The 11,792-nt window shown below is 37.3% G+C and overlaps 1 long non-coding RNA gene across 2 annotated transcripts; it reads right to left on the bottom strand.

Moving 5' to 3' along the window:
- Positions 1-1,092: 1,092 nt before the first annotated feature.
- On the bottom strand, positions 1,093-9,391 carry LOC125099071 (uncharacterized). 2 transcript variants are annotated; one of them, XR_007127023.1, is made up of 4 exons: positions 9,360-9,391; positions 4,076-4,186; positions 2,996-3,091; positions 1,093-1,191 (listed from the first exon to the last, which is right to left on the bottom strand). It is a non-coding gene; the product is annotated as an uncharacterized LOC125099071 (long non-coding RNA). The 2 variants fall into 2 exon arrangements; XR_007127022.1 differs by lacking the exon at positions 9,360-9,391 and having other exon boundaries at positions 4,076-4,290.
- Positions 9,392-11,792: the final 2,401 nt, after the last annotated feature.

Genomic DNA, 11,792 nt, shown 5'->3' with positions numbered 1-11,792 from the left:
TTCTTAAGTGAAATTGGCTTTCCCTCCTTCCTCTCCTGGGAGTACATTGGAGAATACAATACTAGTATAGTTTGGTGCCACAGCCTTGATTTTCTGCTAAGAGATAGTGGTTTTCCTTCCAGTGCTTTTGCACAGTCAGTGTAAATGTCAGTACAGCTTGTTCCAGAATAAACCATAAAATTCACAAGAAGTATTCAACTCTGAATATATCAGTATCGCTTGTGTTCATGGTGAAGAATTCGCATAAAATAAATTTTCTTCAGTGATTGGTTGCTGTTGATACCATACACACACAAACAAAACAACAATCCAAACACATCTGTGTATTGGTCCTCTTATAAGGCAAAAGTACAATTCTACAGAGCAGATACAAACTCAGTCTCTATGTTACAGTTATGTCTTTAATTCAGTACAGTACTGTGTAGTTGGAAACTGTCAATGCCATGACTTCTTTTATTGCCTTTTTATCCAACAGGTATTCAGCAATGCCAACTCTACAAGGCTTTGTTAGTTCTTTTAACTAGTGTGCTCATGTATTCATCCAATGCAAAATATAATTTAACCCTACAATGCTTTAGTAATTTTTTTTATTTCTGGTATGCAGAATGGTGAACCATTTTTTTCTCTAAAAGTTCATTTTTCCTGGGGTGCCTGGGTGGCTGAGCATCTGCCTTCAGCTCAGGTCATGATCTTAGGGTCCTGGGATCGAGCCCCACATTGGGCTCCCTGCTCATCAGAGAGCCTGCTTCTTCCTCTGCTGCTCTCCCTGCTTCTGCTCTCTCTTTCTCCAATAAATAAATAAAATCTTTTAAAAATTTTAAAAAATAAAAGCTCATTTTCCCTATATGTAGAATATTCAATTCCTTTTCCTTTAAACTCTAAATGGTTGATCTCAAAATGATGCCATAATTTTACTGGTATCATAATACTGTTCCAGAAGTTCTGTTGCAGAAGACACTGTAGGGTAAATTTTTAACACCTATAAAGCTGAGAGAAAGGTAGCTTTTGTCATATTTTCATTTTTTATTTACAATTTTATTCAATTTCTTTGGAGTAGGTTCTTTTTTTCTGTGAATAAGAGAATTCCAGTGTGTCAGTTTCATCATTTTGGGCGTCTTTAGACCTAGATGGTGTAGCTGTAGGTTATGAAAGCAAGTCTTCTACTCTCTTTTTTGAAGCGAATGATCCATCCTAAAATATAATAAAAATTTATTGTAAATAAGCTTATTTTATTTTAGAATAAAATATTTAACTAGAAAATAGAAACGAAAAAGTCAACAACTTAGAATAGGTTTCAGATTTTTAAAACATATTATAAAACAACACATGTAAGTATGCTTAGTTCTTTATGTGTTTCTGCACAGGTTGGAAGAAAACTTTAGGATTTCAAAATAATAATTTCTTGAAAGATAATGAGGTTACAGGATCATAGTCAGTATATCCAAAAATAGCTGGTAAAAGCACAGTGGAAATACTGATAAGGAACTGAATTAATCTCTAAAAATATACATGTTTACATCTTGAGAAAACACAAAAATACACATAGCCACCCAAAAAATGACATCTTCATTGTCTTTGTTGCCTCTGGAAATCTCCACTATACACTGTTAAAGAAAGGTTGTATAAAAGGTGAGTGGTGTTTTAGAATTATTATGAAAATTGTTCTGACTCCTGGGACCCCCTGAGAGAGCCCCAAGGACAATTAGGGGTACTCAAACAACGTTGTGTATAACATGGAAGTATTCCTAAGATTAAAGTAATAATCTTTACATGCTTGGAAAAAAAACCCTCCAAGGTTTTACTTCTCTGGACAGTTCTATGCTCACCTCTAATCAAGCTGCACAGACTCCACATCACATTGTGTCTGGCCTAGGGCCTGACCCCAGGGCTCACTCTGCCTGCACAGTGTTCCACCTGCCCACATCGCCCAACCTTCCAACAAGTCCTCACCACTTGGCTTCCTTTGGCTCTTCAGGCAGTTTTGATTCATAGCTCTAAGGCCCAAAAGGGACTTTGTGCTCACGATTATGCCTTATTTATTATTTTCAGATACCATCTGTGCTTTTCTTGTCATGGTAGAGGACGACTTCATTCTCCTACACACTCCAGCCTACTCTCTTCTCTTCTCAAGTTTGTACTCTAACAATTTTTAGTTAAAACAGTAGTGTTTACATTACTTTGTCTATGTAAATATTATTCACTGCATAGAAGAGTAATATATTAAGAATATTTTTATACATTGCAATTTTCTCCTGAGATGACTAAAAGACTTGTTTTTCCTCATGTGTACTATACTATAAATACATATTAGAAATTTTTAAATTTCTTTATCGGACCTATTATGCATTTATCACTGAGCTATTTTTCTTCCAAACGTTAAGACCTACCATAAATCTATCAGTCCAGTTTTCCCCTTAAAAAAAAATTTTTTTTTTACTAAAATCTGCACTGGTTAATTTTTAGGTCTGCTACACAGCTGTTGTCCTGGCTTCCTTTCACCTCAATCCTGTGTTGAATCAGCTGCTTCCTGGACCCCATATTTTCCATTTTTTTGGTGAAAGAGAAATTTTGCACACACTCCAGTAGCTTTCTAAGAAAGAGGTAGATGGGGGCAAATATACTGAGTCTTTGTATGTCAGAAAATACCTTTATTCTAGTCTGTTACTCAATGTATAGATTATTGTTTTTCCTGAAAGTAGTGGAGAGAATGATACTACATATCAGTATTTTCCACTGATATGCAGACTTTCATTTGATTCTTTTCTCAGCCTGAAATTTCACCCCTATCCCTACCACCTCTAGTGTACCTAAATCCTGAATATCTTCAGTTTAAATTATATAAAGAATGTACTTTTTTCCTGTGGATGTATTGGAAGGTGGCAAAGGATGCTATTATGTTGCTAGGTGGCACAGGGAAGACTTCTTATTGTCAACATATAAACTTCCAGTACTTTCTCCATGCTAAGCCCTGCACCACAATCCCACCTTGCTTTACCTGGTGCCTCAAAGTACTGATGCTTTCAGGGATTCACAGCTCACATCTCCATAGTGTACTCTTTGCTGGCATTTCCTTATAGCTTCCTCAGCTCTGCTAGCGAAAAAATTATTTCTCAATCTACTTTCTAGCTTCTAAAACCTTTAAAAAAATACTTTTTCCTTCCTTTGGTGATTTTCTTTATCCCTGTGAGATGTTGCATTTTTTAAAAATTTTTAAAAAATTCCTTCCTCTTATTTTGGGTTTGGGGAGAGAGAAAAGACAAATTCATCTGGGTAATCTGGCATTTTTTTAAAAAGATTATTGACCCTAGAAAAATAATATTGGACTTACATGTGTAATATGTAGGTCACATTTAAGGTAACCAGCTGCCTTGGTTTGCTCGGGACTCAGGTCTTCCTCAGATGCATACTTTCAGTGCAAAAACTGTTAAAGTTCAAGGTAAGTCAGAACCATGGGTTACCCTATGTTATGGCATACTTAGAAATATTGCACTCCATCCTTTTTTATTTCTTCTAAAGATTTATTTTTATTTATTTGAGAAAGAGAGAGAGCATGTGGTGGGGAGGGGCCGAGGGAGAGGGAGAGAGAAACCTAAGCAGACTTTGCGCTCAGCGCAAAGCCCCATGCAGGGCTCAATCTCTTGACTCTGAGATCATGACCTGGGCTGGAACCAAGAGCTTAACCGAATGCAATACCCAGGGGCCCCAGTACTCCAACCTTCTAAATGGGAAGCTTTTCTGTTATTAAAATATTCCCCATGGGTTCACATATCACCCACTGATATCTGTTGAGTATTAATATGCATAATGCATTACTCCAAGCACCTCAGAAGAAACATGTCAAATATCCACCCTATGAACTGTTCTGATTTTTTGTCATGTATATATCATACATATATTTTAGTTGGTTAAAGGCACACATTCTAGAAAAGGATCTCTCCATCTGTCCCACTATGGCAGGTTTTGTCCTTGAGAGTTTTCCTTTCTCTCTCTGTCTCTCTCTCTCAATGTAGATATAGATATATCCTAAAGTCATCATTTTTTTTTCTTTTTTAAATTAAACTCTACTAATCCTTACCTTGGATTGTCACATTCTGGATTTTGCTGTCACATCACGAGAGGGCAGGACATTAGACATTGTCTAATTCAGGCAAAGTGTCAATGTCACAGTTACAGGCATAGCTGTATTCTGTGGAGAAAGAAGCCAGGCACCGCAGGCATCAGAAACAGGACTGAAACTTCTGGGGTTGCAATTTAAGAGCTTGTCAGGGCCTCAGAAAAGGGGTAGGGGTACAGAAAAAACTCCAGTTCTTTTGGGGGAGAAAAACTAATAACTGGGAAATTCTAGGAGAAAACCAACTCTACAGACTGAGCCAACTTGGTGGGAAATTTAGAAGGACCATAGGATTAGTGAAGTACGGCAAATTCTCAATCCCATGATCCTAACTGAGATAAACCATTGAAGTATTTCCTGTCTTGAGCAATGTGGTCAAGAATAATAATAATAATACTGTACTTACATATTACTCTCCAGGTTCTAGACACTGTTTTTAGTACTTCATGTATACTACCTAATTTAAATCCTCATGCTAATTCTATGAGGTAGCTATGATTAATGCCGTTTTTCAAATGAGATGAGTGACACTGATGAAGATGTCATAGAAAGCAAGTGAGAGAGCAGGGATTTAGCCCAGGGCAGATTGGCTCTGCGCATCCAAACTTTTATAACTGCTACCCCACCAGGAAGTGAAAGCAGCTGAATGGTCTTGGAGAAGGCATGGGACAACATCGCTAAAAATAGGCACGCTGCCCAGAGGGAAAGAGGTGGACCATGGTCTGTCACTTCTTGTTGGACTCCTCTCTCATTTTAGGCACTTTTGCTTCAGCACGTAAATGTACTTAAAGTTAGCCCATCCATCGTTTGACTCTGTGCTCCTGTTTATCCACCACCCTACCTCCTTTTTAGCAGAAGAGATTCATTTTTACCCTTGTCATCTCTACTTTTCCTCACTCATTCTTTCTGGAACTGATCTCATTCTCATATTTACTAAACTTCAGCACTATTCAGAACATTCTTTCTTGTTGATGTTACTAATGCCTTAAAAGCTGCTAAATTCCACAAACATTTATTTTATTTTTTATTATGGAGAACCTTAAAAACATTCAGAGGTGAAGAGAATAATATACTCTTCTTATCAACGTATAACAATCCTGTTTCATCTATGACCTCATCTACTACCCCAGTCGGATTATTATAAAGCAGAATCCTATACACCATAACATGTTGTACCTAATTAATACTTTTGTGTGAATCCCTAAAAGATAAACACTGCTGAATAATCATAATTTCATTATCACACCTAAAAATTTAACCAAGACTTATATTATCAAATAACCTTACAACAGAATAAATTTCATCTTTCACATGACGTTCTTCTCTTTTAATCCTTAACTTTCACTAGACATCTCTGTAGCAATTTACATTAATATCTTAAAATCTCTTTGTATTGCTCCATAAAAAAATTCTGAGTTTTCATTCTGCTTTCATTCTGCAGTACTACCCCTTCGTCAAGCTAGGTGGGATATCTTGCCTTTGTTTTTGTACATTAAAGACCACTTTTTGTCTTTCTCTTGTTATGCAAATGTTAGAGGCAGGTATTCTCTTGTCATTACTTGCCATTAATAGCCCCCTTTTCTCCAACTAACAAATACCTTCCTGTTCCTCAGGGCTGTGTATATGGCTCTTTTCTCACTAATAACCTCTTTCTGAATTTTCTTCTCTTATCTATTCCTGACAATTCCCAGAGCTGTATCTGTACCAGACTCTAACATTCTGGTACTTTGAGTAGATTTGTTTCTCAGGCTTACCAAGATTTAGATCTTTTGGGGAGTACCTCAAGAGTAACTTGCTCCCTCTGTTCTACTATAGCTAACCAGAAATCTAAAATGTGCATAAATGTCTGTCCAGTTATCCCTTTTCTTTTATAAATCTCTCACTCAGTATCCAAATCCTATGTATTATACCTTTTTGACATCCATGAAATGTGTCCATTCTCCTAATCCCATGACCTTTTGCCTTCATTTCAAGATCTAATCATTTAATCATCTGACTTCTGTAAGCTCTTGGCTTATCTTATTTCTAGCTCTTTCCTTTGAAAACTATTCTCCATATTGTCATGACTGATTAAAATCCATCAGTATCTCATCACTGCCTTCCAAATAACATCCAAATTTATCACCATTGTATAAGATATTCTTCAGGACTGACCCCAGTCTGGCTTTCCAAATCATTTTCCCGACTTGTACCCAGTGCTCCTCTTATACAGGACTGTTTGCATGATCTCCGAGCCCCCTATGACTCCATTCTCTTTTTCCCCCCCTTTTCTTCCTCCATGCTAGTATCTTCTCAATCTTTGGAGACAGCTGGTACATCCTTCATCCTCCTTTCTGAGTTGCATTATCCGCCCTTGGAGCTCCCTCCTTCATAGACCTCACCACACTCTGATGGAAATTGCTTTGCTCAATGTCCCTCGCTCTAGGCTGTTATCTCTGGAAGGGCAGGGATTCTGTCCTGCTTATCTTCACAGTCTCATAACTTAGTATATTTCCTGTAATTGAATAGTACTCTATATAATTAAGTGAGCAAAGGAATGAATGACAAAATTACAGTCTGGTTGAAAATTAAAACTTTGAATTAATTAGGTTTCTATTAGAATAAAAACTAGCATTTTTAGCTGTGTGAGTTGAAATTCCTTATTCTGTCAGATACTCGGTTTCCTCATTGCTAAAAACAGTTGATACGAAGATTAAGTGAGTTAGTAAGGCTTAATTGATGGATATGCTTTCCCCACTGATCGGAATGAAAGACAGGGAAGGTTAAAATTATTTCGATGTTTTGGGGTCTGTGAAAATGGAAGAACTGTTGGTAGTTCTACAAGACCTGGGAACGCAATAAATTTTGACAACTTTCTAAATCAGTCCAAAAACTTTAAAGAGAGTTTTTCTTCAGTAGTATCTTTGAAGCTGGTTATTTCAAGCAATACTTTTACTTATTTAGACTTAAATCTTTGGTTTATGTAGGCTTAAAATTACCAGTGACCCAAAACAAGACCACTGAATACTAACAATGATAATGCCATGAATAATAAGATTAATGGAACATCTCTAGTAAAAACAGTCTAAAATGACTTTGAGACATACTGAAAAACTATTTCCAATCACGTAGTAGCTTTGGGCAGTTACAACAATAGCTTTAGACAGATTTACTTGGTGGTCAGTAATAGAAGGGTAAGGCGGTTCATACTGTTGGCAGAAGTTACCTTCAGTGATAATCTCTGCAAATATGGTTAACCTTTTTCTGTGTTTGAAAAGGGTTATTGAGCACATTTAGATGATTCCAGTTTCCCATCCAGAGACATAGCAATCACTGTCAGTAGCACTCTCTTCAAATACAAAGGACAGTGATGTCTGTAATCATGTCTCTAAAAATTTCAGGTCATGCTTGGATTTATTTGACTGCACACACTTAAAGGAAACCTCCTCTGATGTTTCTGTTCACCTCTAAGGAAGAGCTACTTAAATAGGCCCTTTTCTGAAAGTTCAGTTCTTGTGACTAATCTTAACCATTGGTATGTAAGCACAAAATCAAAGAACTTTGGAAATGGGGAGGAACTTCACTGAGGATCTAGTGTTTATATGGATGAGGAAATTGAAGCCCAAGAATATTATGAAATGTCTTAGATTGCGCAGTTGGTACCAGGGTCAGGATCAAAACTCAGTTCTACTGAATTTCAACTTGATATAGCTGGGCTCTGTGTCCAAAAATGTTTTGGAGTTCCCAGTGAGTGGATGAAGAAAGTTGATACTTGTCTCAGTAGGAACTTAAAAAATACTCTTAACAGATATATAAATCTTTGTAGGGACCAAGAGTCCAAGGCAACATTTCCAAGGCCAGTAGCAAACTAGGCTAAGAATGTTCTCCAGTGGAGGCTGATCTGAGGAGGAAGGACAGACGTAACAGCTGGGCATCTGAAGGATGGCAGAGTTCAGCCTCCCAGTGGTGCCTAAATAGCTGCAAAAACACCAAAGGCAAATGCCAGGTTGAGAAAAGGAACAAGGGCCAGGCTTCTATTCTAGTATGGATTGGTTTGATTTCTAGAAGCTAGAGGCCTAGCAGAAGATGTTAGATGGATCAAAAAGATGTGATGGATACTGGTCTGTCGGCCAGAGCCAAAAAAAATCTATGGCCATCAAAGCTTTGTGCAACCCCGGATATAAAAGGCATCAGGAGAAGGGGGCAATTTCTTAATCCTATAACAGTTATTAGAAGGGGCTCCCAACCTATTGCTGAAGAGGATTTCATTCCCCCAAAATGACATAATATGAACTCTGAATCCTGTAATGCATACCTTCCACAAATTAATATGAACCCAATGTTGATAATCTCTCCAGGGGAAAAAAGTCCACAGTATGTTGTTTGCTTCTGACCTCTAGACCTGAGTATAATGTAACTTTCACAATCTAGTTACTTGGCCTAGTGGCTTTGAATGAAAGTTTATTATGCCATCTCAGACATGTTTATGACCAGTTTTAGCCAGTGCAGGCTATAAAGGTACTTTTCCCTTGACCCAGTCAGTTAATTTTAAAATGCCTTGGGCCAAAACTCTCTGTGGGAAACAAACTTCTAGAATCACTAGGTAGAGTCTTAGTTTGCATCACTTTTGTGTCATGCTATTTTCTTCCATAAACAATAAACGTGGCTGACTTTTTCACAGAAGTAGCTCTTTCTATGTCCTGATTTTCAAAGAATTTGGTACCTTGGATAAAAATGAGTCAGATGTGTTGCTTAACCTTTTGAGTGGCATCAGCATGAACTTACTCTTTATTTGAGACTCATCTAAAAAAGTATCCTTCTCAGAGGTCATTTTGCTCTGACCATTTTTCTAAGTCATAAATACAAAGAAAACGAGCTTTAGAATTACTTACCATCTGGTGACTAGCTCCTCCTGAAATGCCTTCCACCCATCCATATTTTAATATCTTTTCTTTCAATCGTGTGAGATACCTCAGCCAAATATATTGGTTTATCAGTTATTTTCCCGGCTTCTCTAGGCGGCATTTGTTATATGAATATTCATTCCCTTTCCTTCTAGGTCTCCCCCTCTTGTTGATGACAGCTCCACAGTTGCTGAATTACTAGGTCTGTATTTTATAGGCAGCACAAAAGGTTCCTGGATGTAACGTCCCCAGAGATCTGCGACCCTCCCTCTGAGAGACTCTGAGACCCTCACTGTGAAAGACTCTGAAAGCTCATTTTATGGCTGTTGGTGTAAAATGGCAAAACACCAGACATAGACACCAACCTGGCGTTCGAAACCAAATTGACAGCTGTAACCTAAAGAGAAAAAAATGTGTAAAACCTTTTTCCTTAGTGAAAAATTAAAAGAAAAAAAATCCTTATATATCTCTATATTGCTATATATAGATACACACATAAAACAAAGTTTGCACATACTTGTGCTTATAAATACATAAGCTATGTGAACTGTAAATGTGAATATGAACCCCAGAAAGACCTTTCCACAACCCCTGTACACAGTCACCGTGCCTTATATTTGTAGGCACAGGATCAAGGCACAATTGTAAGGATAATGTCAGCCTTTGGTTTCGGCTAACAGCCACCTGCTACTAGAGCTGAGCAATGAGCCTGTGCCGTGGCCAATGGTAGCTGCGTGGTTACGTGGCAGGTTGTGGTACTTTGGGTGCATGATAGGACACGACTGGAAGTCTCAGCCTTCTAGTTTACTCCAGAGCTGTCAGTCACACAGCAATCCCCCAGGTTTCATTTTCAAGACAAGAGCATGAATAAAAGGAATCATTAAAAAAGGTGTTTTCTGGGGACACCTGGGTAGCTCAGTTGGTTAAGCAATGGCCTTAGGCTCAGGTCACGATCACGGAACCGCGGGATCGAGTCCCGCCTCGGGCTCCCAGCTCCTTGAGGAGTCTGCTTCTCCCTCCAACCATCTCCCCTGTCATTCTCTCTCTCACTCTCTATCAAATAAACAAATAAAATCTTAAAAAAAAAAAACCTTTTTTTTAAAAAAAGGTGTTTTCTTAAAAAAAAATAGAGTTGCTAAGACAGATAAGTGAATTGGCAACACATTGGACTTGGCATCCAGCTACACATTTCATTATGAGGTTTGCACCTGACAAAGCTTTCATTTCAATTTCTTGTTTCTTGTCTTTAAAAAGAAAACTCAATCTGTATATTTCCACTTTAAAAATTGTAATATATATATATATATATATATATATGTGTATATATATATATATATGGATATATATATATATCTTGATTCTTTTCTCCCCTTTTTCTTCTAAAAAATTTATTGAACTCCTCGGATATAGTCACCATTCCATCAGAAATAAATGGAAATGCATTTAGAACATCCTTTAAGATCTAGAGCTTATCAAATGTGAATGAGGCCTCTCTGATCCAAATGTCGTTTTTACTATCTGTTCGAGGGAAAAGGCAAAGCGATTCCAGCTATTTCACCTCCGTGTCATTTTTAGTTGCCATGACTTTTTCTTTCTGCTATTTTAAATCAGTGGCTTTTTAAAATATTAAAAAGTATAATATTAAGGTTGGCAGTGTTTCTAGTAAAGTGTTTCTAAATTCAGCTGTACAAATGTGATTCACCAGAAAGAGGAAAAATGCCAATTACCAAACAGAAGTTGTTGCTCATGTACAAACCACACTCCTGAATATTTGTGTTTATTAAACAGAAATCCAAACATCTCATTTTAGTTTCCAGAGAAAAATAAAAGGAGAACTTGACTTGAAAGTGGGTCAAACTTTCTAAGTTAATTTAAAAAAAAAAATAGCTCATAAGAAATGCTTTTAAAACTGAGGAAGAATTAAAACAAAGAAGGCAGAGGTATATGAATTAAAAAGAAATATATACCAGGAACAAAATGTTTCCCTTTATTCTATTTTCTCCTCACATATACTGATCTGCCTTTCACTGGAAATTTAGGGCAAATTCAATGTTAGTGAAAGACAGAAGAGGAACTCTACATTTAAGGAAGGACTAGAAGCCCATTAACGACTCCGTCCCTTGGGAAAGTAAAGAGAGACTGGACAGGTTTCCCAGTATCAGTGTCCCGTCTTCCCTGAGCCAGTATTCTGAAACTGCTTCCTCTACCTTACACACCCTTGAAGAGAGGCAAAACTAAATTAATTTTTCCACCTCAGTTCCAAAACTTTCACCCCGGAAATAGCTTTTCCTGGTCTTTCCCTCCTTCTTGCTGCCAACTCTGTCCCCATGCCTCTGGATCAAAATGCAATAAAGGGTTTATATCCTTTAAATAAATTTGACTTAGAAAATCCTTTGCTGTGTTCAGATTTGTGACCTCTGCTCCAGCGAATTTATTCTAAGGAAAAATTTTGTGAGCCTCCCAGAATACTATACAATTTTACATATGTTTCTGCTGTGATAGAAATTGCCATTTGCCCAAGTACTTTTTATATAAATGCCCTCAAATTTCTAAGATGGTACAGTATGTTCCACCCACTTTTGTGACAGATGGAAGAGACATTTGGAGTTGTAAAATGTCTGTATGAAGAGCAGAGCCTTCTAATGTTGTCATTTTACCTCAAACTAATATAGTTTTCTCTACCCTAGTAAGGTGCTGAAAAATAAATCAATTTTTTATTGAGCTCCCAAATGCTTATAGCACTTGTGCTTTTTTATTTTAGAAGTCCCCATACTCTTTCAATGTACTTCTGTCCTAAG

Source organism: Lutra lutra, chromosome 4, assembly GCF_902655055.1.
Source record: "Lutra lutra chromosome 4, mLutLut1.2, whole genome shotgun sequence".
NCBI classification, from domain to species: Eukaryota; Metazoa; Chordata; class Mammalia; order Carnivora; family Mustelidae; genus Lutra; species Lutra lutra.
Note: the sequence above shows the minus strand (reverse complement) of the source record. Positions and strands in the feature narration are given on the sequence as shown.